This window comes from Dendrobates tinctorius, unplaced genomic scaffold (assembly GCF_039654945.1).
Source record: "Dendrobates tinctorius isolate UK_male_01 unplaced genomic scaffold, ASM3965494v1 ptg000092l, whole genome shotgun sequence".
In the NCBI taxonomy this organism is placed as follows: domain Eukaryota; kingdom Metazoa; phylum Chordata; class Amphibia; order Anura; family Dendrobatidae; genus Dendrobates; species Dendrobates tinctorius.
In genome coordinates this window covers 4,281,777-4,287,507 of record NW_027361760.1, presented here as the reverse complement: position 1 = coordinate 4,287,507, position 5,731 = coordinate 4,281,777, and the positions used below count along the sequence as shown (strand labels likewise).

At 44.8% G+C, this 5,731-nt stretch overlaps 1 pseudogene; it reads left to right on the top strand.

Annotated features, from left to right (window-relative positions):
- Window positions 1-3,787: 3,787 nt before the first annotated feature.
- Window positions 3,788-4,818, top strand: LOC141098490 (2,4-dienoyl-CoA reductase [(3E)-enoyl-CoA-producing], mitochondrial pseudogene; annotated as a pseudogene).
- Window positions 4,819-5,731: the final 913 nt, after the last annotated feature.

Genomic DNA, 5,731 nt, shown 5'->3' with positions numbered 1-5,731 from the left:
GATGCACAGATAAAGCTGCGAGAGTGCAGATGCACAGATAGGGAGGACACAAGGAAAGACACGGCAGAGAAGGAACCACAAACAAGGAGACTGACAGACAGAGGTAAGACTGAGTTCAGACAGAGACACAGGGACAAAGACACAAGGACCAGGATATTCTGCCTCCTGGCAGGCGGACAAGGTACAAGGCAAGACAAGAAGTATTCCTCCAGAGAAGGAGATACACAGAACAGGGCCTGGCTTCCTCAGCTGCAAGACACTAACTGAGTATAGACATTGCACAGGCAATGTTTCAGTGGGAGTGGCGAAACTAAATAGTCAAGGGCTCCAGGTGATTGGTCAGAGACAGATTACACAGGTGCACCCAGACTGCATAAGAACCAGAGAGTTCAGGCGCCGCCCCCTATACACACAGTCTGGAAACATGGAGAGCAGAGGCACAGAGCTGGCAACAGACAGAATTCACAGCATGGCTTGAAGCAGAAAGTAAGTTGGTGTGCGGGGGATGGGAGGCCATGCAGTGATGCCAGCAGGGTTGTTACAACCAGTACAAGGAGTGCTGCCCCTGTCTCTAGCCCCTCTTCTGATAGTGACTGGGTTAGGTCCGCTCGTTCCTCTCGTTCGTCATCATCATCTGATGAGGATGTATGTTCCTGTTTCCCCATAAACGGTATTGATAACCTTGGAAAATCGGTTAGAGGTCTTGGGAATCCTGTACTGGGGCCTTTAGATAGGCTATTTCTGGCACATGTACAGCAAGATCAATGCTGGTCTGGGTTGATCAGTTGGAAGAGCAAATCAAGAAGAGAGTTTCTAGAGAAAAATTATTGGCTTCTATCCCATTGATCAGGGGAGCTACTGCATATTTAGCGGATGCTTCTGTGGACTCCCTACGCCAGGTGGCTAGATCAGCCGGCCTGGCAAATGCTGCTCGTCGTGCCTTATGACTAAAGGGCTGGAATCAGGATGCACAATCTAAATCTAAATTGTGTGCAATTCTATGCCAGGGTGAGTACCTGTTTGGCAATGTTCTCGATGACATCCTCACCACGGCAGGGGAAAGAAAGAAGGGGTTCCCTAACCAATTAGTTCTGTCCTACTGGAGGACCTTCAGGAAGCAGCCATTCGGTAGGAGGATGTCCAACAGGAATCAGGATCGGTGGAATACTAGGGAGACAAAATAAAAAGGTGCGTTTTTTAGTGGATCTTCCGCCAAGTCCCAGAGCAGAAACAATTTCCCTTAGCCCTGACACTACGGTGGATGGCAGGTTAAGATCCTTTAGCCACAGGGCTCTGTTTATGTCCTTTCAGGGCCACAGGAAAGGGTTTGGAGTCACAAAGAGCACTTTATCACCATGGATCAGAGATGCAATCTGTCTGGCCTACTCAGCAAAAGGTGAAAGTCCACCGGATGGACTAAGGGCACATTCGGCACGGACTATGGCATCCTCCTGGGCTGAGAAGGCGGACATCTTGATTGATCTGATACAGTCATATGTTAAAGTTTGGGCACCTCTATTAATGTTAACCTTTTTTCTTTATAACAATTTTGGTTTTTGCAACAGCTATTTCAGTTTCATATATCTAATAACTGATGGACTCAATTATATTTCTGGATTCAAATGAGGTTTATTGTACTAACAGAAAATGTGCAATCTGCATTTAAACAAAATTTGACTGGTGCAAAAGTATGGGCACCTCAACATAAAAGGGACATTAATATTTCGTAGATCCTCCTTTTGCAAAAATAACAGCCTCCAGTCGCTTCCTGCAGCTATTAAAGAGTTCCTGGATCCTGGATGAAGGTATTTGTGACCATTCCTGTTTACAAAACAATTCCAGTTCAGTTAAGTTTGATGGTCGCCGAGCATGGACAGCCCGCTTCAAATCATCCCACAGATGTTCAATGATATTCAGGTCTGGCGACTGGGATGGCCATTCCAGAACATTGTAATTGTTCCTCTGCATGAATGCCTGAGTAGATTTGGAGCGGTGTTTTGGATCATTGTCTTGCTGAAATATCCATCCCCTGCGTAACTTCAACTTCGTCACTGATACTTGCACATTATTGTCAAGAATCTGCTGATACTGATTTGAATCCATGCGACCCTCAACTTTAACAAGATTCCCGGTGCCGGTATTGGCCACACAGCCCCAAAGCATGATGGAACCTCCACCAAATTTTACTGTGGGTAGCAAGTGTTTTTCTTGGAATGCTGTGTTTTTTAGCCTCCATGCATAACGCCTTTTTGTATGACCAAACAACTCAATCTTTGTTTCATCAGTCCACAGGACCTTCTTCCAAAATGTAACTGGCTTGTCCAAATGTGCTTTTGCATACCTCAGGCGACTCTGTTTGTGGCGTGCTTGCAGAAACGGCTTCTTTCGCATCACTCTCCCATACAGCTTCTCCTTGTGCAAAGTGCGCTGTATTGTTGACCGATGCACAGTGACACCATCTGCAGCAAGATGATGCTGCAGGTCTTTGGAGGTGGTCTGTGGATTGTCCTTGACCGTTCTCACCATTCTTCTTCTCTGCCTTTCTGATATTTTTCTTGGCCTGCCACTGGGCTTAACAAGAACTGTACCTGTGTTCTTCCATTTCCTTGCTATGTTCCTCACAGTGGAAACTGACAGGTTAAATCTCTGAGACAACTTTTTGTATCCTTCCCCTGAAAAGCTATGTTGAGTAATCTTTGTTTTCAGATCATTTGAGAGTTGTTTTGAGGAGCCCATGATGCCACTCTTCATAGGAGAATCAAATAGGAGAACTACTTGCAAGTGGCCACCTTAAATACCTTTTCTCATGATTTGATACACCTGGCTATGAAGTTCAAAGCTCAATGAGGTTACAAAACCAATTTAGTGCTTCAGGAAGTCAGTAAAAAGTAGTTAGGAGTGTTCAAATCAAGAAAATGATAAGGGTGCCCATACTTTTGCACCGGTCAAATTTTGTTTAAATGCAGATTGCACATTTTCTGTTAGTACAATAAACCTCACTTGAATCCAGAAATATAACTGAGTCCATCAGTTATTAGATATATGAAACTGAAATAGCTGTTGCAAAAACCAAAATTGTTTTAAAGAAAAAAGGTTAACATTAATAGGGGTGCCCAAACTTTAACATATGACTGTATGTAAGGCTAGGTTCGCATTGCGGTAGGGCATCCGTTTAACGGATCCGTTAAACGGATGCGCTAACGCTAATGTCACTTTTGTGCACTTTAGCGCCATAGCACTAACGGTATGCGTTAATGCATTTTAGCGCTACGCTACCAAGCGCTACCATGCGTTAGCCCATACAATCCTATGCACAGCGAATGGGTCCGTTTGCTGTGCGTTATTGCCAACGCACCCAAAAACGCTGCAAGCAGCGTTCGAGGGTGCGTTAGGAAATAACGCATACTTGCTAATGCATGCCGATTTCGGCATACGTTAGTATGCGTTATTTGCATTGTGGTCAATGGGTGCGCTAATGTATCCGTTAGATAGCGTTAACGGCGCTATCTAACGGATTGCGCTAGCGGATTCACCCTAACGCAATGTGAACCCAGCCTAAGGCTGCAGTATGTTCTCCCTGTGTTTGCGTGGGTTTCCTCCGGGTACTCCAGTTTCCTCCCACACTCCAAGGACATACTGATAGGGAAACTAGATTGTGAGCCCCAATGGGGACCGTGTCAAAAATGTTTATAAAGCGCTATGGAATTAATGGCGCTAAATTAGTAAAATAAATAAAAAAATAAAACATAGTCTTCACCATCTACCTTCTACAACCACCATTTGAAACATGGCGGCCTTCATGTCGGTTGCGGGGCGGCGCGCCGTGCTGAGTGTGAGGGCTGCTCCTGGTGCCATCTGGGTGTTCAGCCATAGATCACCAGTCTTATCAAGTGAGAGCAAAGAAGACCCTCAAGCCAAATTCTATCCCCCACTTTAGAATGTGATGTTACCTCTGGATACATTCAAAGGGAAAGTGGCCTTGATTACAGGAGGGTGGCATAGGCCTGGGGAAGGGGATGACGACTGGCCTGTCCAGACTGGGCACAGAGTGCGTGATTTCCAGCAGGAAATTGGATGTTTTGAAAGCAACTGTGGCTGAGATCACATCGGGAAATAAGGTCCATGCCATTCAGTGCGATGTCAGAGATCCTGATTCTGTGAAGAAAGATGTTGCCGAAGTAACTAAAGTGGCGGGACATCCAAGTGTGGTGATAAACAATGCGGCCAGGAACTTCATTTCTCCTTCGGAAAGACTTTCTGCCAATGCCTGGAGAACCATCACAGACATCGTTACATCGTTGTTAATGGCACTGCTTATGTAACGCTTGAGGTTGGGAAAGAGCTAATTAAAGCAGGAAAAGGTGCCGCGTTTCTGGCTATTACCACAATATATGCAGAGAGTGGATCTGGATTTGTCGTTCCCAGCGCTTCTGCTAAAGCCGGCGTGGAAGCAATGTGCACATCTCTTGCTGCTGAATGGGGAAGATACAGACTGAGGTTTAATGTTATTCAGCCGGGACCAATAAAAACAAAGGGTGCCTTTAGCCGTTTAGACCCAACAGGAGCCTTTGAAGGTGACATGATAAAGAGGATCCCGTGTGGTCGTCTGGGCACACCAGGGGAAATAGCAAATCTAGCTATGTTTCTCTGCAGCGACTATGCAAGCTGGGTGTCTGGCGCGATCATCCGAATGGATGGTGGTGAATATGTTTCAATGGCTGGAGAATTTAACAGCTTACAAAAGGTGACTAATGAGCAGTGGGATCTCATGAAAAACTAATCCCGAACACAAAAGGCTCCTAATTGAAGATGAAAACATATAGAGGAAAATGGAAGAATAATGGAGGATTTGTGCCCTGAATCTTCCAATTACTAAAGCAGACTCACTGTGTCAAATATCAGATCCACTTAGCCACTACTACTATTTTCCACATCATTGGGAATAATATTGACTAATCTGTTTTGGTCCATTTAAGGTTATGTTCACACAGAGGTGTTTTTTTTTTTGTTTTTTTTTAGCAGAATTTTGAGTCGGCTGCTCCAAAATCTACCGAAAAAAGTGCTTCAAATACACTTTGTTTGAATACTCTTCCTATTCAACTCAATGGAAAATCTATTGTCCTGTTCAGGTAGGGAGTTTTTTGAGCTTTTTTATTTCCCACAATGTTTTGAAAACCTCACAGAAAAAAAAAAAGGTAACCAGTACTTTTGTTTTGGTGGATCCCTTTTGGAATCTGCTGCAGACAGTATGTGGAGAAGCACGCTTAAGTAACCACTTCAGGAAAAGAAAAAGCAGAGTTTCCTGACTTGGACTCCCCTTGGGGTGGTGGAAATAACTCAGATTATTTTGGCCTCTGTGTGAACATACCCTTAAGCAAATTTTCTACAACCACTATAGACTTGATTTGTCATCGTCCTCTGACTTGGTTTTCGGGAGATCTGTCCTCCCAGGTGATGGTTCTCTGAAAATCTCTCAGTGGGTGCTGTCGTAGCGAGAATAAAAAAAATGGATTACTTACCGGTAATTGTATTTTGTGGAGTCCACGACAGCACCCACTCGCTTCCCTCCCTTAGTGTCACATAAAAAGAAAAAACAATAAACGAATAGAGACGTGTTTGTGATTCATTCCGGGTGGTGGTTATAAGGATCCTGACAGTGCCAGCGTACAGCCTCCGCTGAGCAGGGACTCGCCAGCACTGTAGGGACCCCTGGGGACAAGAACAGCCAGAA